This window comes from Rosa chinensis, chromosome 3, assembly GCF_002994745.2.
Source record: "Rosa chinensis cultivar Old Blush chromosome 3, RchiOBHm-V2, whole genome shotgun sequence".
Lineage (NCBI taxonomy): Eukaryota > Viridiplantae > Streptophyta > Magnoliopsida > Rosales > Rosaceae > Rosa > Rosa chinensis.
Genome location: NC_037090.1, coordinates 12,028,987 through 12,049,383, shown reverse-complemented (window position 1 = coordinate 12,049,383; position 20,397 = coordinate 12,028,987). Strand labels below are relative to the sequence as shown.

General features: G+C 37.3%; 2 long non-coding RNA genes across 2 annotated transcripts; both read left to right on the top strand.

The window, feature by feature from the left end:
* Positions 1 to 7,653: 7,653 nt before the first annotated feature.
* LOC112193662 lies at positions 7,654 to 8,557 on the top strand. The gene is made up of 3 exons (XR_002933952.2): positions 7,654 to 7,850; positions 7,995 to 8,075; positions 8,200 to 8,557. It is a non-coding gene; the product is annotated as an uncharacterized LOC112193662 (long non-coding RNA).
* A 17-nt stretch (positions 8,558 to 8,574) lies between these two features.
* LOC121052227 lies at positions 8,575 to 9,609 on the top strand. The gene is made up of 2 exons (XR_005808550.1): positions 8,575 to 8,884; positions 9,553 to 9,609. It is a non-coding gene; the product is annotated as an uncharacterized LOC121052227 (long non-coding RNA).
* The last annotated feature ends 10,788 nt before the right edge of the window (positions 9,610 to 20,397 follow it).

Below are 20,397 nucleotides of genomic sequence, written 5' to 3'. Positions count from 1 at the left end.
TAGACATAGAGAAAGGCTATCAACTCAAGTGTACAACTTAGTTATGGAAAAGTCCACCTAATTGCAATCCTCTTCAATTAAATTCGATTCTTGTCCAGAACCTTTACTACTTTTGATTCAAGTTACACAAAACGAAAAGTCGATTTCATGTTCTTAAACCTAGCACCAATTACATGCAAATCCTATAAGTGTCGACCCAAATAAGATAAACATATAAAAGTTTTCTGTAAAGCAAATTTAATCGAACAAACTCACATAAGCGACTTAGAATCACAATTATAGAATTCGAAAACTTTATTTAAACATAGAAATTGGGCTTAAACTTTGCCCTAAACATTATTGTTAACTAGAAACAAGTTCATACGAAATCAAATAAGGAAACCAAAAAAGTTACAAGGAAAAGGAACGAATTACACCGTGAGTGGAGATGGAGATGGAGAGCTAGATGGTTGGATCTTGAATCTTGGAAGCAAGCCTTCAAGGTGGATGATGGAGGATATGATCTTCACGGCTCCTTCTTCTTCTTGCTCTCCTTGCTTGAAAATGCAGAAACTTAAAACTAGAGAATGGAGAAGGAAAATGAAAAGGAAATGGAGAGACAAAGAAGATGAAATGGATGAAGGAATTTGTGGGAAAATGAAAACTAAGGAAAATGGAGAGGAAATGGTGAGACAAGGAGATGAAATGGATGAAGGAATGTGTTTAGGAAAATGGAAAGGAAATGGAGAGACAAAGAAGATGGAATGGATGAAGGAATGTGTTTTAGAATGAGAGGAGAAGGTGTTTATATAGGGAAGAAAAAGAAGAGTGAAATGATGAGTGGAAGAAAAATAATGAAAGTGGAGTATGAAAGTGATTTGTAAAATATGGAAAAGAAAGAGAAATGATGAAATGAAAGCAAAGCATGAAGGTGCAGCAACATGGAAGTGATGATGATCTATTAAAGAGATTGTAGAAAAAATATATCCAAGGAAAAAGAGAAAAGCATCTAGCTTTCTTCATGTGGGTGGGAAACATGAATATGTGGTGTTGAGCTGTTTTCAGGTCAGTTTCTTCCCCTTTATTCCTTCAATTATTTCTCCAACAAGACTTCATTATATGCCTTCGACTTCTTCATATGAAATGTTCCACTATGAGTGTAGATCATCCTGACAAATTTTCAGAGCTTCAATCCATGTGGTTGGGCCGGAAATGCTGCTGGACCTCTTACAGGTCCAGTTTTCCGGTTTTGCTTCTGTAGAAAATTGGGCTGATTGTTTGAAGGCCTTCCACTCATATTTTTCTCTGGCACTCTTCATAAGAAATGATCCTTTGGGTGTCTATAATGGATCTGGAAGGTTTTAGCTCATTTGAAGTTCATTTGGTCAGGCGGCCGCTCCTTCTTCCTTGCTTGGCTCTGATTCTCCTAGCCGGAGTAAGAAAATATTCAAGGTTGACTTTTTAGTGCATTTTCATTCTTCTCCATCATTTCTAGGTAATTATGGACCTAACGCTCATTTCACCTTCATTTACTCCAATGTACCTAAAAATAGAAATTGAATTAAAAATCGATTCAGTTAAGGAATTAACTAAGCAAAATGTGAGGAATTAACTATTAAAATACCGCATTAAAATGCTCCTATCAACCATTACGAATCTTGGTCTTGAAATCTAATTCATATATTTGGAAAATAATTTACGTGGATGTCTTTATGACTGCGTAATTTATATCTTCTCTCTTGTTTTATGTAGATGGCTGATCCAACTCGACCTGAGTTTGACATCTTGGACTCAGAAGGACTTGAGTACCATCGTTGGGTTTCCGATATGGAAACTGCATTTGTGGCAAAAGACTACACTGCCACCATTACTGATCCCAAAGATGATGAACTATCTAATAAGGTGAAAGCAGATGCCTTAATTTTTCTGAGGCGACATATTGATCCTAGCCTACGCTGGGAGTACCTTCAGTTGAAGACACCCAAAGCACTGTGGGATGCCCTTAAAGGACGTTTTGGGAACATTCACGATACTTTGCTCCCAGGACTGGCTGTTCAGTGGAATGGAATCCGCTTGCTTGACTATAGAAAGGTCAATGACTTCAACAAGGATATGTTGCGCTTAAAGGCACGTCTCAATTTCTGTGGAAGGGAAATCACAGAAGATGATATGATCTACAAGACTCTTACCACCTTTCCTAATTCAGCTTTTATACTAGCGAACCAGTATCAGTTGGATTATGACAACAAAAGAATCACAACCTTCAATAAGTTGATAAGCCTACTGCAAGGGGCTGAGAGACAAAATAAGATTCTCTTGAATAACAATGCCAGGCCCACTGGGACAAAGAAAATTCCCGAGGCTAATTATGGAAAAATGAAAGGTGAAAATAACTCCAATGCAAGGGGGTTTAGACGTGCTGATCCCTACCCACGTGGCAACAATGCACCACGTGGAAAGGGACATGGGGATCATGGAAACAAGATGCCAAAGGAAAGAGTTGACAATGAACCATGCTATAGGTGTGGATTCATTGGGCATTGGTACAAGAACTGCCAAGCAAACAACAGAGTAGCAGCCAATTACAAGAGGTATAGAGAGTCTAAAGAACAAGTGGCTCACTATATGGAAGAAGGAGGTCATGACCTAGACGTCAACCTTACAGTTGCAGACTCCAACGGCAAAGAGGAACTTGCTAAGTCAATGGATGCTCTCAATCTTGACTGATCTGCTTTATTCATTTTATTTTCCAAAGACAGTTGTGAAGGCATAATGCCTCATTTTTAATTAGACTATTGTTTGGTCTTAAAGTTTATTTTCAATCATGGATTGATGAATAAGATTTCTGAACAAGACCTTGATTTGATTATCGTTGGCTTATTAATAAATTTTGAATTTTATTCTGAAGCACCGAATTTATTCAAATTTATTTACTACACATATTTACATGGTTCGACATAGCACTATAAAGATGTAAAGCAATACATCTAGAGAAAAATTATTAGAATGAAAAGAATACCATTCTACGCAAATAGAAATACTCTAAAGAATATGAGTTATATTTTCTAAATATCCCATTTATTTGTAGGAATGAATGGAGGAGAACTTGAGTGCTTAGATGATAGTGGGACTACCCACACAATATTAAGAAATAGGCAATTATTCATTGAACTAATAGCCTATAATTCCTCTGTGACTACGATGATTGGATTATCAAAACTAATAAAATGGCGAGGAACTGCCAAATTTCTGCTGCCTAATGGCGCAACATTTGAAGTCACAGACGCTCTATATGCACCAAGAGCTAATCGAACCTTGTTAATGTTTCAAAGCTATTTGTGCCAAAGATTATCCAGTAAAAACACACCGTGAGAATGGAACTAAATACCTTGATATTACATCTAATGACTATGGAAGGAAACACATCTTAGAGAAACTTATGAGCCAATTTAGTGGACTATACCTCACTACAATTTGGATCATTGAATCCTATACTGTCACCAACAATGAAATGTGGGACACTGACTCATACATGCTTTTGCATGACCGCCTATGGCACCGAGGTCGTGACATGATGATCCGTATTTTTCAAGGACTCACACGGACATCCCTTCTTTCGAGTGAAAAATGGGAGAAAAATCTGCCACACTGCAAGGTGTCGATTCTAGGATTGCTCAAATGCAGTCATTGCTTTCTGAAGTACCAGAAGCACTACCTCCCTCCCATTATGCCTCATTGACTATTTCAAAGGCACATCACTTGTTTTGCAAAGCCTGCTCTTTAGCAAAAACAGGATCGAGACCTTCCTATGCTAAAGATACAAAACAAAACATTCCATTCTTACAAATGATACAAAGAGATGTCTGTGGATATATCTATCCAGAATGCGGACCATTCAAGAACTTTATGGTTCTGGAGGATGCTTCGAAAATCTGGTCACATGTAGTTTTATTGTCCACAAGAAATGCTGCCATACTCCTAGCACAGATTATACGTTTAAAGGCTCACCACCCCGATCACCCTATCAAGTCTATAAGGCTTGATAATGCTGGAGAGTTTACATCAAAAGCATTTGATAATTATTGCATATCTATTTGGATCGATGTAGAGCATCTTGTATCCCATGTGCATACAAAAAATGGCCTCGTAGAAGCCACCATCAAAAGGCTATAGATGGTGGCTAGGGCATTGGTTATGCGCACCAGCCTGCCTATATCTGCATGGGGTTATGCAATATTACACGCAGCTTTACTTATTCGTTACAGACCCACAGCTAGCCAACCATTATCAGCGTACCAGTTGGTAACTGGATATGAGCCTGACACTTCACACTTACGCATATTTGGTTGAGTAGTATATGTGCCTATTGCGCCCCTACAGCGCACCAAAATGGGTCCTCAGAGACGATTAAGTATTTATGTTGGATACAAATCCCCAACAATTATCCGTTATTTGGAACCCTTGATAGGCAATCTCTCTACCGCTAGATTTGCGGATTGTCACTTTGATGAGACAGTCTTCCCGTCTTTTGGGGGAGATAGGAAAAAGGATTTTCCAAGGGAACGACAGGAATTGTCGTGGTTTGTCCCCACTCTGTCTTATCTCGATCCCCGCACTTCATAAAGTGAAAGTGAAGTGAAAAGAATAATCGATATTCAGAACGTAGCAGATTCGATGCCTGATACGTTTACTGATATCGCAAAAGTGACGAGATCACATATACCAGCTGCAAATGTGTCTGCAAGGTTAGAAGTCCCCAACAAGGGGCACGGTGCCGCAGATAGAGGCACTAACCGCACCTAGTGGAGGTGTGGTTGAGGCCGTGGCTCCCAAAGGAAGAGGGGGAGGCCACTTGGTTCGATTGACACTCACCCAAGGAAGAAGAGGGTGAGTATGGCACAAACCAATCATCAATGTATAGAATCCCTCTCATGAGATTGTCTCTGATTATAGTTATGTCCATGAATCAATACTGGAGGACGCTTCGATGTTTGAAATGATTCCAGAGAACAAAGAAATCTCAAAGGATTACGAGAGTACGTATGAGTTGATAGAAAGATCTTCCATATATACACATTGATGATATATACTGTTGCTCAAGGAATCATAGAGCACGATGATATCGAACCACGCTTTGTTGAAAAATGTCAACAAAGAGCAGATTGGCCTAAATGGAATGAATCAATCCAGGTAGAATTAGATTCTCTGACAAAGAGACAGGTATTTGGTCCGGTAGTGCTAACCCCACCAAGTGTAAAGCCTGTAGGACATAAATGGACCTTTGTCAGAAAGAGTAATGAGAAGAATGAAGTCCTGAGATACAAGACTCGCCTTGTGGTGCAAGGTTTCTCACAATGCCCTGGAATTGACTACGAGGAGACATACTCTCCCGTAATGGACGTTATAATGTTCAGCTACTTAGTTAGCTTAGTAATTTCCGAAGGACTAGAAATGCAGCTCATAGTTTTGGTTACTGCATATCTCCATGGGGATCTAGATTCAGAGATATATAAGAAAGTGCCTGATAGCCTTACATTACCCAAGCCAAGTGACTCTAAACCACGGAGTGCATTTTGCAACTAGGTTGAAACGCTCACTTTACGGATTAAAACAATCCAGGCGGATGTGGTATACCCGTCTAAGTGACTACTTGATTGGGAAGGGATATAAGAACGATGAATTATGCTCCTGCGTATTCATGAAGAAAACAAGTTCTGGATTTGCAATTGTAGCAGTATATGTCGATGATATGAACATAACAGGTACTCTTGATGAAATAAGAGAAACCGCGAGCTACTTGAAATCCGAATTTGAGATGAAGGATCTTGGGAAAACTCTAGTCTATCTAGGCTTTGAACTAGAACACCGAGTTTGTGGAATATTAATCCACCATTCTGCATATGTCCAAAAGTCAGGCAATATAACATGGACAAAGCACATCCTGCTAGCACTCCCATGATCGGTCAAAGTTTGGATGCAAGGAAAGATCCATTTCGTCCAAAGGAAGATGACGAAAAGCTGTTGGGAGCTGAAATTCCCTATCTAAGTGCAATAGGCGCATTGCTGTACTTAACCCAATTTACTCAACCAAACATTGCATTCTCAGTGAACTTGTTAGCTAGATTTAGCTCAGCGCCAACGCAGCGTCACTGGAATGGTATCAAGTACATTTTCGATACCTAAAAGGAACCATTGACTTGGGACTGTTCTTTCCCTACAGAGAGGCAAGAGGGATCGCAGATGGAACTGCAATCCCCAAAGGAAATGTTGATGGCGAAAGCGCCAGTCCCTACACCGAAACACCAAATGACGTTTTGGTTGGTTTTGCTGATACTGGGTATCTCTCTGACCCACATAAAGGTCGTTCCCAAACTGGTTATGTATTTACCAATGGGAACACGGTGATATCTTGGAGATCAACCAAGCAAACCCTTGTGGCTACCTCCTCGAACCACTCAGAGATCATTGTTGTACATGAGACGGTTCGTGAGTGTGTATGGTTAAGAACTATCATTGCACATATTCGAGGGATTAGTGGTTTGAGTTCTACCACTAAAGAGCCTACTTGCATTTATAAAGATAATGCAACTTGCATCGGACATATAAAGCTAAGATATATCAAGGGGATAATACAAAACACATATCACCAAAGTTGTTCTACAATCAGCAACAACAGACCCTTCTCAAGATTCAAGTGAATCAAGCAAGGTCTGAGGAGAATGTGGCAGATTTGTTCACCAAATCACTGCCTAAGGCCACATTTGAGAAACATGTGAAAAGTATAGGAATGCAAAGACTTTCCAAGCTCACTTGATTAATGTAATGATCAGGGGCAGGTGTAGACGTCAGGGGGAGTCTAACACACACATGTCATTCTCAAATGTAGAAGGTGCGTTGTGCTCTTTTCCTTCGACCAAGTTTTATTTTTGTCCCACAGGGTTTTTATTGTTACTTGGCAAGGTTTTTAGTGAGGCAACAACTCATGCACCATTTCGTCTTTGACTTGGCACAAGGGGGAGTGTTAAAGGAAAAGCACATTATGTGTCTTCGTCAAAGAAACAGACGAAGAGAGAATCAAGCAATTACAAATCACAGCTCAATCAGCATTTAGTATCATAAATGTAATTGATATTTCCGTTGTAATCCTATCCCTACATAAAAGGGTTATGAATGAAATGAGTAGACCAATTCCAATCCATTTTTACTTTTACAGTCTAATCTAGTCCTCCTTATTTTCGGTTTAGCAATTAAGAATACAAGGCTATGTCTTAAATTTGTCCTTCATCATTAATCATATGTATCAACATTATAAAAGTCCAGTTGAAAAATGATTCAGACTACAAGAGCTGATTTGCTAACCTTCCCTAACAATACCGGTGAGATTTTTTTTATTTTATATTGCATTTATTTATACATATACTAGCTTTCTTCACACATGTTATGTATGTATAATTTAAAAAAAAAAACAATGATAAAAGAGGTCATTTTAGAGTGTCATATTATAATTCAGGTAACATAAGTTACCCCATGATAATTAATGTCACCTCTTTATGACTTGACATTGAGAATACAAATAATTACAAAAACTGCCACCGCAGCTCTCTCTCTCTCCTCAAGCCCGTCTGAACCCTTATCAACTGCGCCTCCGAGGTCGTCGACTTCCGCAGCTCCGCCGACAACTTGGTCCTCTACCACGAGTGCGACTGGGACGCCCACGGCAGCTGCTCCATCTCCACCACACAAGATCGCACCCCGATCGAGGGCTTCTCCGGCTGCCCCTCCCTGTACAGTTCATCCAGATCTAGGAGATTCATTCCGGTTTTCGATGGCTTAGCCTCTCGTAAATGAAGACAACAATCGTGGCGATGAAGGTAATGTCCTTTTTAATAGGCAATCAATTTCACCGCTCTCAAATTTGATCTGGTTTTCTTCTCTCAATTTTGCATAGTGTTTCGGTGCTCTGGTTCGAAATTAGTAAATTAACAATTCATTCATCCGAATATCTTTGTTTACAGCCAATCTGTTTGAATTGATTGCGTATTGTGAGCCGTATAAATCATATTTTAGTGCATTATGGTGTAATTCTTGTTGATCTGGTAAGCTTTTGGTTGATTTGGTGCAATTTTGAGTTTTGCGACTCTTATGTGTCAATGCTGATGGTGAACTCATTGCAAATCTGCTTCATTTGCTTTGATTTACTTCAATTGTTGTCGTGGCAAGATTCTCTCCAGCAAGAACAGTGCTTGGAAGTAGAACTTGAAAAAAACAGCTTCATGGTAAGATGTTTTTCTTATTATTATGTTTCATGTCCATCAGATAATTGGGAAGCTGATAAGATATAAGTAGTGGATTACTCGGGTTCCTATATTCAATGTTAGGTCTACTTGTGATTTGTTAATTTGTTGCCGAGTGTTGTTCTTTTCCTTTTTGTTCTCTGGATTGATTATCAATTTGATATTTACCCTACTTTGACTTGTTTTTTGCTACAAGCTTTATGTTTATATTCATGATTGTTTGTTGAAAAGGAAATTGACTGCTTCTGCAAATACATTTATGAATGAAGGGAAGGTTGCTACAGATCCAATAGGTAATGCTCTCAGCTAGCTTTTGATACTTTTTTAATTTATTAGTAATAATTAGTGTAACTGATGTATCACTTTTGAGTTGTTCCCTTTTGTTGTCATATTGACAAAATTCCACTTTGTATGTGTTTGCATAACATTGTTTTAGATGACTTCATGGTATATATTGAGTGATTTTCTCAAGAGTAGACATATTTTAGATTTGGATATGCAGCAATTGATGCACCAGGAGGGTTCCACTTTGAATGGGGGTATGTTTGTGGGACATATTCATTGCAAGGACAAATGAGAAGCACTCAGAGTCTGCTGCAGCTTACATTGAGGTTTGGTCATTATGTTATATTTAGATTTCTTTATCCATAATATATTCTTTATTAATAGAAGTCACTATCAATCATATGTCATTTGCCAAGTTATTGACAAAGTCACTATTAAATCCATATCATTGGCTAGGTCAAATTGCATGTCATTAACCATGTCACTATTATACACAAATCATTGACCAAGTCATATTGCATGTCACTGTTATACACGTCTCTGATCAAGTCACTGGCCAATGCAGCCTAGATCCCTAGTTAGTGAGGTCACTAGTCAAGTCACTGTTAACCTCAAGTCACTGGCCATGTCACAGTAATGACCATGTCATTGATCATGTAACTGTTAAAGTCAGTGTCAATCACATGTCACTTGCCAAGTCACTGGCAAATTTACTGTTATATCCATGTCATTGGCCAAGTCACATTATATGTCACTAACCATGTCACTGTTATGCACATGTCACTAATCAAGTCACAATGCATGTCATTAACCATGTCACTGTTATACACGTTACTAACTGAGTTACTGGCTGGCCATGTCACAGGTCAGGTCCCTAGTTAGTGAGATCACTAGCCAAGTCACTGTTAACCTCAATTCATTGGTCATGTCACAGTCATGAACATGTCACTGTCAAAGTCATTGATGATCTTCTCATTTTCACAATTTTGTACAGGATATACAAACATGACACATGGTCTAGGGTAAAAGAAAATAGAGGGAAGAAAGTGAAGAAGAAGATTATGAAGAAGAAGCAAAAGTTCCAGCCAGGTAGAAAAAAGTTATGAAGAAGAGTAGCAAGGACAGAAGAAATTTTAGAAATTTGTTTATGGCTTAGGATGCAAGTCATTGGCCAATTGTAAACTCTAGCTTAGGCCTCATCAAAAAGCCCGCGCATCAAGTGGGCCAATGGAGGCCCGCCGGCCCTGAGGGCTTTTAGCCCGGCCCGTCAAAAAACCCGCAAAAGCCCGCCTCGGTGGGCCGAGGGCTGGCCCGCCAAAAGCCCGCAAAAACCCGGCCCGGCCCGTAAAATCCCGTAAAATATTATATATATATATATATATGTGTGTGTGTAGATATGTGTGTGTGTGTTTATAAGTATATATATACACACACTCACACATAGATATATATTTGTGTGTGTGTTTATATATATATATATGTGTGTGTGTGTGTGTGTGTGTGTGTGTGTGTTATATATAGAAAAGATATATATGCATTACCGCATAATAAATATATATATATATATATAGATATATATTATATGTGTGTGTGTGTGTGTTTATATATATGTATATATATTTATATATGTGTGTGTGTGTTTGTATATATAATTATATATATAGATATATATATATATATATATATATATATATATATATGTGTGTGTGTTTATATATATATATATATATATATATGTGTGTGTGTGTGTGTGTGTGTGTGTGTGTGTTTATATATATACAGCAACGTTCTAAAGAGGACGTCCGTGAAAAACTTAATCTGCGGACGAAAGCTTCTCAACCGTTGATTGGTTTAAATGAAAAGCTATGGCTCAGATTGAATTCTTCATTTGCATGCGGGTCCCACCCACATATTCTCTGTCTCCCGCACAGTCCGATTAGTCAACACTCTCCTCATCTGTCTCTAGCTAACTCTGTTCTATTTCTAAAGATTGAAACTTGCTCGTGATCCTGATCCTCCTTCATCTCTCCAATCTCCAAATCCATAAACAGATTGACTGGAAAGTGGAAATCTTGAAATAGGCAAGCCCTCACTTTTCATATATATCACCACCCCAAAGAAACCCGCCGACGATCGCTCCGCCTCAAGCTCCGCTCCAACTTCACATTCGCCTCTCCCTTTCACCATTCTCGCAATCTCATTCCCTTCGACGTCCCTCTCATCTTCTATAAGCTTTCATCAAGAGTTCTTTTTTCTTTTAAATTGAATCACAATTAAGCAAACCCAGACTGTTCTGTAAATTCAAACATGAATTTCCAATTAATAGAGTTGAGCCCGGAAATTGATGCCTAAAAAAAAAATCTTATCTCTGAGAAACTGATGCCCATAAACACCTTGATTTTGAGAGAGCTAGAATATTAGAACTCAAAAGGGGAGGACATATATCTAAAAGACAGAAATTAGGAGAGAAGTCTAGAGGAGTTCAGTACCAAACTACCAACCCAGATCGAACAAAAGAAAAACGAAGAAAAATTCTTCTAAGTCAAGCTTCATCGGTGAGATGCAACTATGGAAACGCAATGGTAGAAGAGACTGGAATTTGGTGACTGCCTAACATTTGAGATGGGTCTGGTCTTTTCGTGGCACCGCCTTCAAAAAAAGACCGGTAGCAAACCGGGCACCATGAAGATGAAGCTATCCGCCTATTCCCCTTTGATATCCAGAATTCTGAGTTGAGAAACGTTTCGAGAAAAGCTGACGTTTGATTGGAGCATTTGAATCAATGATTTTTGGCAGCTTCTGATCAATTGAAATTTCGACTCTGACCACCTTCAATTCCATAAGCGGCTTCTGCAAATTCAACTCCACCTTCTAGAGCAACCTCAAACCAACCAATGTGTCTCCAATTCTCCCATATCAGCATTAACGCCTGCAAAATGATGAAATTGAACTGTTAGTACTTTCAGACTCTTCAATTTGAATCATAGCCTATATCCAAATTGTGCAGAGACCATGAACTCTAAGATTTTATAGATCCAGATCCCCACCAATGACACAGATCACCAGGAAAAAAAAACTCATATTCTTCCTCCAGTTCTTCTTCTCCCATCTTGCGATGCAAACCTCATCTAAAAATCTTCATACAAAATGATGATTTCAGCGACCCAATCTCATTCTCAACCTTCCTATGCTCCAGAACTAGAAATGAATTCACCCAGTGACCACTTTTCACTTCCCGAAAGAAACCAAGTCAGACCCACACCTTTACTGAGTTCACTCAGATGATTTTGTTGTCATTTGTTAACGATGATGATTAGAGAGGATGAGAGTCGAAGGGGATGGGATTGTGAGAGTGGTGGAGGGGAGGAGAGAATGTGAAGTTAGAGAGAAGCTTTAGGCAGCGGTGGCGGTGGTGGCGGTTGGCGGGTTTCTTTGGGGAATGGGAGATGAGCAACAACACTAGAAAGTGCTGCCGATTTCAAGATTAAAACTTTCTATTCAAGCTGCTTATGTTTTTGGAGTTGGAGATTGGAGAGACAGAGAAAGATCGGGATTAAGAGAAGATTCAGTCCTAGAAAACCATATTAGAGTTAGAGACGGAGGAGGACATGTGGGTGGAACCCACATGGAAATGAAGTTGATTGACTGGCTGACACGTGTTTGTCCGCATTTCTCATTGTTCACGGACGTCCTCTTCTGATCCCTGCTGTATATATATATATATATATATATATATATATATATATATCACTACTACAAAAAGTTAATCACACAACACCAATCAGATAACGGAATAGAAATTGACTGTTGTGTGTTTGAGTGAACTCTATTATACAACGGTATTAGTGATGTTCTGTTGTGTGAATGTCAGCAAAGTGATAATTATTTTCTCATAACTACATTGCACAACACAATTAAGCATTATCCGTTGTCTGAGTCTTAAAAAATTTAGAGCAGATTTTCCTCCACTTTGAAATATTAATTGCCTCTCGAAATATTGAAATTTGGGTTACCAGGTACAACGGTATAACTATTTCCGTTGTATGATTGAAAACTGGGCACTAAAATTTTGAGGAAGCTCGCTTGAATGTCTTCTACCAAGTACTCCTAGTGCAAGCTGCATAAATTATACAACAGATTTAAGCAATTCTGTTGTCTGAACTAGAAATTTAGGGGGCAAGATTTTGAACCAAAATGCAATAGGCGGCATGTTTCCCTCTATATTTTTGGGTTTTGTTTATGTGTAACACACTCTTACAACAGTGTGTTACGTTTCTGTTGTGGGATCAACTAAACAAGAAGTTTTTATTGTGTCCCCAAAGTCCCAGACCTAGCCACATCTGTCAAAAAGAGAAGGAAAAAAAAACTCTCGATCCTCCGCTCACTCTCACTCTCTCTCTCTCTCTCTCTCTCTCTCTCTCTCTCTCTCTCTCTCTATCTCACACACCCACACTTTCTCTCTTGTGAAACCTCCCTCAACCTTCTCTCTATTGTCATTTCCCCAAGATCCCCAGTTTTCAACTCCAACCTCTCTTCGTCGCAGACCCTGACTCGAGACCCTCTAAATCCCTAAATCATCCATCTTCACGGGGAGCCGACTACGATGGCCTCGATTCTAAAGCCTTCCAAGGGGGTGAGATTCTCAATCCCTAAACCCTAAATCCAAGTCTGTAACACCGAGAAACCCCTATTCTTTTATGTCAATCTCGCCAACTCGATCTCTCTCTCTGCTAGTCTGAGTATCACAAATCGGTATCCGAAATGGAGGAAACCAAAATATGTATGGATCTTCATCTGAATTTTGATCGGAAATTCAGAATCAGTGGAGAAGATGATACAAGCGGTGATGGTGATAAAATACTCAGGGCAAGCCTCGCCTTGCCAAGTTTTACGAATTTCAGGTCCTTCTCTTTTTGTTTTTAAGATTTTAAGATTTTTTCTGTAGAAAAATTGGCTGATATTTCCAGTTTTTGAGGTCAGCCTGTGGAGAAGTAACAGGAGCTAATACGCAGTTGAGGTTCTTTCACTCTCTGCTGGAACCTATGATGTGAAAACTAAGACTGGAGATCCATTCGGAACCATGAAGTAGTCAGCTGAGCTTGCTCACGGTGCTAACAATGGTCTTCATATTGCTGTCAGGCTCTTGGAGCCAATCAAGGAGCAGTTCCCTATTCTCTCTTATGCTGACTTCTACCAGGTAAAATAGATTAACAATTTTATGAATTTGTATATTTATGGTTTCATTTACGGGTTAAAATTTCGGCTTTCAATTATTATTATTATTTTTTAATTTGGGTTTTTGTTTTGGAAATAATTGGCTGGAGTTGTTGCTGTCGAGGTCACTGGTGGACCTAATGTTCCATTCCATCCAGGAAGAGAGGTCAGTTAGCTTTGATTGTCTTTTATATAGATGTATGTATCAATCTTGTAGCTTTGATTGGTATTTATGGAGTTTGGCTGAGCTCTTGGTGAATGTGTCAATGTGTTGTCTTGATTAGGTTGTATTTCAATTGTTTACATGTGTGTTGATTGAGGTTTGATATTTGTTAGTGTGTTACGGTTATTGTAATTTCTTGCTCTTACTGCATTCAGAGTTAGCGTTTAGGAAATTGAATAAAGGCCTTAGGCATGATCTTAATTTTGAGGCCAATGCATTTGCACAATCTTGGATCGTGCATGTTCTAGTGTTTGAGATTAAGAGTTCTTGCTTTCTTGTCCTTTGTTTCTTTCACTCAACCTATATAGATTGTTCTATAGCAGTAGACAAAACAAAACAACGCTTGATTATTTGCCCAAGTCATCATCTTTTCTGGAGTACATACTGTTTAGTTTTTTCATTAGTTATTTTAAATACACTTGGTGTGCATACTATTAAACAAAACAAAACAAGGCTTGATTATTTGCTAAAGTCTTGCATCTTTTCTAGAGTACATACTGTTCAATTTTTCCATTGGTAATGCTAAGCTATACATTATGTACATACTGTTCAGTTTTATTTTTGTTGCTGCAGTTTTGAGTAGTAGAGCTGAGAAGTCCAGCAATTTTCTGGATGCGGAGTATATTTTTGGTCTGTTATTTTAACTAATTTTTTTCCTTAATTTCTTCCATTTGTTATGTTTCTGTGTGAATGAGTTTCTTTATGGTGCAGGATACTCAGCTTGTGTACAAGTATTTAAGGTAAGGTATCAGTGTATACACAAGGATAAGCGGCATGGTTAAAGAATTGGATTGGTGGGTTCTGCTAGGCCTCATTGATCAGTGGGCTGGTGTTAAGGTAAGGTATGCCTTGACTGATTTTTGTGATCGTTACTTATTAAACGTCTCTGTATGCTGATGATTTTATTTTATGTCGAAGAGTATTGCAGTGATCTAATGATTTTAGATGCCAATGATTAGTGAAAGAAGAAAGTTGTCCTCTGAATTATATTAGTGGTGGCTTATTTCTAAGTAGTTACTGAATATAAAGTGAGAAATTTACCCATTTACAATTATTTCTAAGTGGTTACTGAATATCAACAATGGACACATAGCTAACTCTCACTCTCCCATCTCTCTGTGGTGTTACTTTGCAGTGTTAACTTGTTCTTGTCAGACAAGTTCATATTTTGGGTTTCTCTTTTTTGATCAACTCTTACTGTCATATTCTGCTTCTGAAACATGGATAGACATCTAACATATATCTAGCTCTTTGCTATTGTTTGAATTGAGTTTGATGGCAACCTAGCAAGTAAGGATTGTAACTTTTAACTGTCTCTTTTAACTGTTTCCTTTACCAGTACTTGACTATGTAATTAAGATTTATACTTTGATATGTTATGGATATGCCTGTTGAAAATTTGAAATGCGTCAAAACTGTTCATTTGCTTGTTAATTTTTATCTTCCTTCTCAGTTGTTTGTTTGATAATTTCTCATTTTAAAAATAGAAGGAATTAAAGGAAAAGGAATTAGAAGTTTCTTAGATAAATGAAATCATTGAAATGTATTTATTATTGATATACACGCACACAAGTCTCCATGTGTGTGCATGATTATATGTCTCCATCTGTGTGCATGGTATGCTCAATTCATTTAGCATGATCCTTGTTCATGGAATTGTGGAATTTGAGTGCATAGTTAAACATATAACACGATTAATAATGTTTTCTAGTTTCTAATTCTTGTTTTCATTATATATATCTATATAATTTATATCATCCTCAATGATCTGCATAGTATGCTTAATCTTAAACAAGTAGGCCGATTGTGTCTGATATCTCATTGGATAGTTGAATTGATTATCATAATCCATGTCATTTTTCCTTTCAAATAGCAGGCATTATCTTTACTAGTTTTGTTTGTCTTAAATTATGATATGTGCGCCAGTTGATGTGATTTGTTACACATTAATTTCCTTTCAAATAGCAGGCTTGCAAGACCCGAATTGCTAAAAGAGTAACTGCACTGGAAGAACTGCTTCCACAATCTGTAGAGGTAATAATTTGCCTATGCCAGATCATGCATGCAGTTGCTCATTGAAGAAGGGTTTTTAATGACTTGTCAATGGTTTGTTTGTTTTTATTATGTCCTACTGATGCCTTCAATTTGAATTTTTTGAATTAGTAACTTAGTTATTGACATGGGCAGCTGAGTCTGCATATAAACATAATTAGAGTTTGGTATGTAATTCCTAGCAGAATATGCTTATTACACACCTCTTAGCATGCTACCTGTCGTTTCCCGTGTGAATTTTAGTTGTGGTAAAGTTGCAGTTTGTTTACATGATTAAGAACGTGTATAAATGTCTTCAACTCACATTATCATGTAATTAAGGCTATTATGTTTTCTGTGTTGTAGGAAACACCTGCTATAGTCAAGTCCTACTATGACAATAGAATAATTAGATGCCTTAGTGGTGTTGAAGGAGGTAAACTCCTCCAGCTGCATCTTTTTCTTCCTTGCTGAAGTTACATCATTCTACATTTGCAGCTAACTATAATTTTTGGATATATGTCTGCTGAGGATGAGCACGATGCTATGTGGTTTTGGCTGGACAAAGGCAAGTCACATGAATGCCCTATCTATGTTATCGTTTGAGTATCTCTTTTATTTTTTACTTTATATTATGGGGGTTAGTTATTGCTGGCAATGCTTCTATCATAATGTTATCTGTGTGTGTGTGTGTGTGTGTTTGTGCTTAGGTATTTCTCATATTGGTTTCATATTTTTAACAGTGCGTAAGGGGTTCTGTTGTTCTCTTGGACAGTGATGGTGCAGCTGCATTAGTGCTAGCGAGTGGGAAGAAGACACTTGAATGCAATAGTGCCAGCATGTGTGTGTTTTTGGAACAATGATAGTGTATCAGTTTTTGCTATCTTGCATTTGTAATTAGCTAGGATGCAGCAACCATCAAGCTAGCTAGAATGCCTTCTTTTTTGGTTTTATGGTATGGATGGATACATGAATGGATACATGAATGTTACCTCTTTTCATACATTAGATGGTTGAATTAGAGTATTTCAATGCCTAAATCTTATATTGTGCATTATTTTTGTGCAAATATTTCAGGTAAAGAACCAAAAATAATCAAATAACAATCAATTATATTACATTGTATGAATTCACATATATTGTTTATCACACAACAAATCAATTTTAATCACACAACGGTACTTATAAAATTTTGTCGTCTCATTAATACTCGCACAACAGAACAAATAGTTATCAGTTGTCTAATGTTAAATCACACAACGGTTCTTATAAAATTTTGTTGTCTCATTAGTACTCACACAACAGTTCCCATATTTTTCTGTTGTATGATAAGTTAACCAACAATAGTATGGTATTACTTCCGTTGTCTGAGTGTCATTTTTCTGTTGTGTGAAAAGTTAACCAACAATGGTCCCTACTTACTTCTGTTGTCTGATCACCATCGAAACAACAATTGAATGCGCCGCATCCAAAATATGGCATTGGCATGCGCAGAATCGGTGCAACGGTTTTAACTTATGCGTGGTGTCTATCGTATACACACAACGGTGAAACACCGTTGTTGGAGTTTACTCATCACACAACACTGAGATAGACGACAGACATGGTCCAAATCACACAACAGATTTCCACCGTTGTGTGATGCATTTTTTGTAGTAGTGTATATATATGTGTGTGTGTGTGTGTGTGTGTGTGTGGAAGTTCTTATACTTCTATTATTCTATATAGAATATGTGCATATATATATATTCTACATATCGGTTGACCAATTCGATCGGATTCGAAAATATGGTGAAATTGGCTAAATTTTGTACCACACTCATAATTTATTGTAATAAACTCATCCAACGGTCGGTTTTTCCATTTTCTTTGAATTAATATGGGTTGCTCTTTGGAGTATATGATATATAAATATAGGTTTATAAGAGTAACTAAGTTTGACCTTCTTGATCGAATTCGAAACGATAACCAAATTGGCTGGATTTTCTACAACCACCATAAAACATTACAATCTCTCAATCGAGCTGTTGGTTTCTCTGAATTCATTTTCCACTTCATGATTGCTTTAGAATGAACCTAAACAATTTAAATACAATGAATATGTCATACAACTTAAGGAGGAAAATTGGTATAGACTAATGTGTTTGTAATTAAAATTAATTTTTTTTATCTTATGTCCACGCACATCCATTGATGGAATATATACAAACGTGATGTGAAAAAATAAGCACGTTTCGAGGTTGTCACGGCATCGGTCAACCAATAAAACATATAAGTGTCTACGGTTAACTAATCTGATCGGATTCGAAAATATGGTGAAATTGGCTAAATTTTTTACCACACTCATAATTTATTGTAATAAACTCATCCAACGGTCGGTTTTTTCATTTTCTTTGAATTGATAGGGGTTGCTCTTTGGAGTGTATGATATATAAATATAAGTTTATAAGAGTAACTACGTTTGACCTAGTTGATCGAATTCGAAACGAGAACCAAATTGGCTGGATTTTCTAAAACCACCATAAAACATTACAATCTCTTCATCGAGCGGTTGGTTTCTCCGAATTCATTTTCCACTTCATGGTTGATTTAGAATGAACCTAAACAATTTAAATGCAATGTATAAGTCATATAACTTTAGGAATAAAATTGGTATAGTCCAATGTGTTTGTAATTAAAATTAAATTTTTTTATCTTATGTCCACGCACATCCATCAATGGAATATATACAAACGTGATGTGAAAAAATAAGCACGTTTCGCGGTTGCCACGCCATCGGCCAACCAATAAAACATATAAGTGACTACGGTTGACCAATCCGATCAGATTCGAAAATATGGTGAAATTGGCTAAATTTTTTACCACACTCAAAATTTATTGTAATAAACTCATCCAACGGTCGGTTTTTTCATTTTCTTTGAATTGATAGGGGTTGCTCTTTAGAGTGTATGATATATAAATATAAGTTTATAAGAGTAACTACGTTTGACCTAGTTGATCGAATTCGAAACGAGAACCAAATTGGCTGGATTTTCTAAAACCACCATAAAACATTACAATCTCTTCATCGAGCGGTTGGTTTCTCCGAATTCATTTTCCACTTCATGGTTGATTTAGAATGAACCTAAACAATTTAAATGCAATGTATAAGTCATATAACTTTAGGAATAAAATTGTTATAGTCCAATGTGTTTGTAATTAAAATTAAATTTTTTTTATCTTATGTCCACGCACATCCATCAATGGAATATATACAAACGTGATGTGAAAAAATAAGCACGTTTCGCGGTTGCCACGCCATCGGCCAACCAATAAAACATATAAGTGACTACGGTTGACCAATCCGATCAGATTCGAAAATATGGTGAAATTGGCTAAATTTTTTACCACACTCAAAATTTATTGTAATAAACTCATCCAACGGTCGGTTTTTTCATTTTCTTTGAATTGATAGGGGTTGCTCTTTAGAGTGTATGATATATAAATATAAGTTTATAAGAGTAACTACGTTTGACCTAGTTGATCGAATTCGAAACGAGAACTAAATTGGCTGGATTTTCTAAAACCACCATAAAACATTACAATCTCTTCATCGAGCGGTTGGTTTCTCGGAATTCATTTTCCACTTCATGGTTGATTTAGAATGAACCTAAACAATTTAAATGCAGTGTATAAGTCATATAACTTTAGGAATAAAATTGGTATAGTCCAATGTGTTTGTAATTAAAATTAATTTTTTTTATCTTATGTCCACGCACATCCATCAATGGAATATATGCAAACGTGATGTGAAAAAATAAGCACGTTTCGCGGTTGCCACGCCATCGGTCAACCAATAAAACATATAAGTGACTACGGTTGACCAATCCGAACGGATTCGAAAATATGGTGAAATTGGCTAAATTTTTTACCACACTCAAAATTTATTGTAATAAACTCATCCAACGGTCGGTTTCTCATTTTCTTTGAATTGCTATATGTAGCTCTTTGGAGTGTATGATGTATAAATATAGATTTATAAAAAATTAGTGTCTTTAAAAATTTATTTATCAATAAATTAGTATCTATATATAAATATAGATTTTTTTGGGTACAATATAGTTATATAGATATGTTATCTTTGGTTGTATTTGATCATTATCCATTGAATTTCCAAAGCTTGATTAAAAAAAAAAATACTTGTGTCTTTAAATATTTATTTATAAATAAAGCCCGCAAGGCCCCGCCCAAAAAGCCCGCAAGGCCAAGCCCGGCCCGGCCCGAAAAAGCCCACAATGCCCGCTTTATATGGACGGGCTTGGATCCTTTGATTTTTAATAAAACCCGGCCCGGCCCGTTGACGACCCCTACTCTACTTACTAAATCAATTAG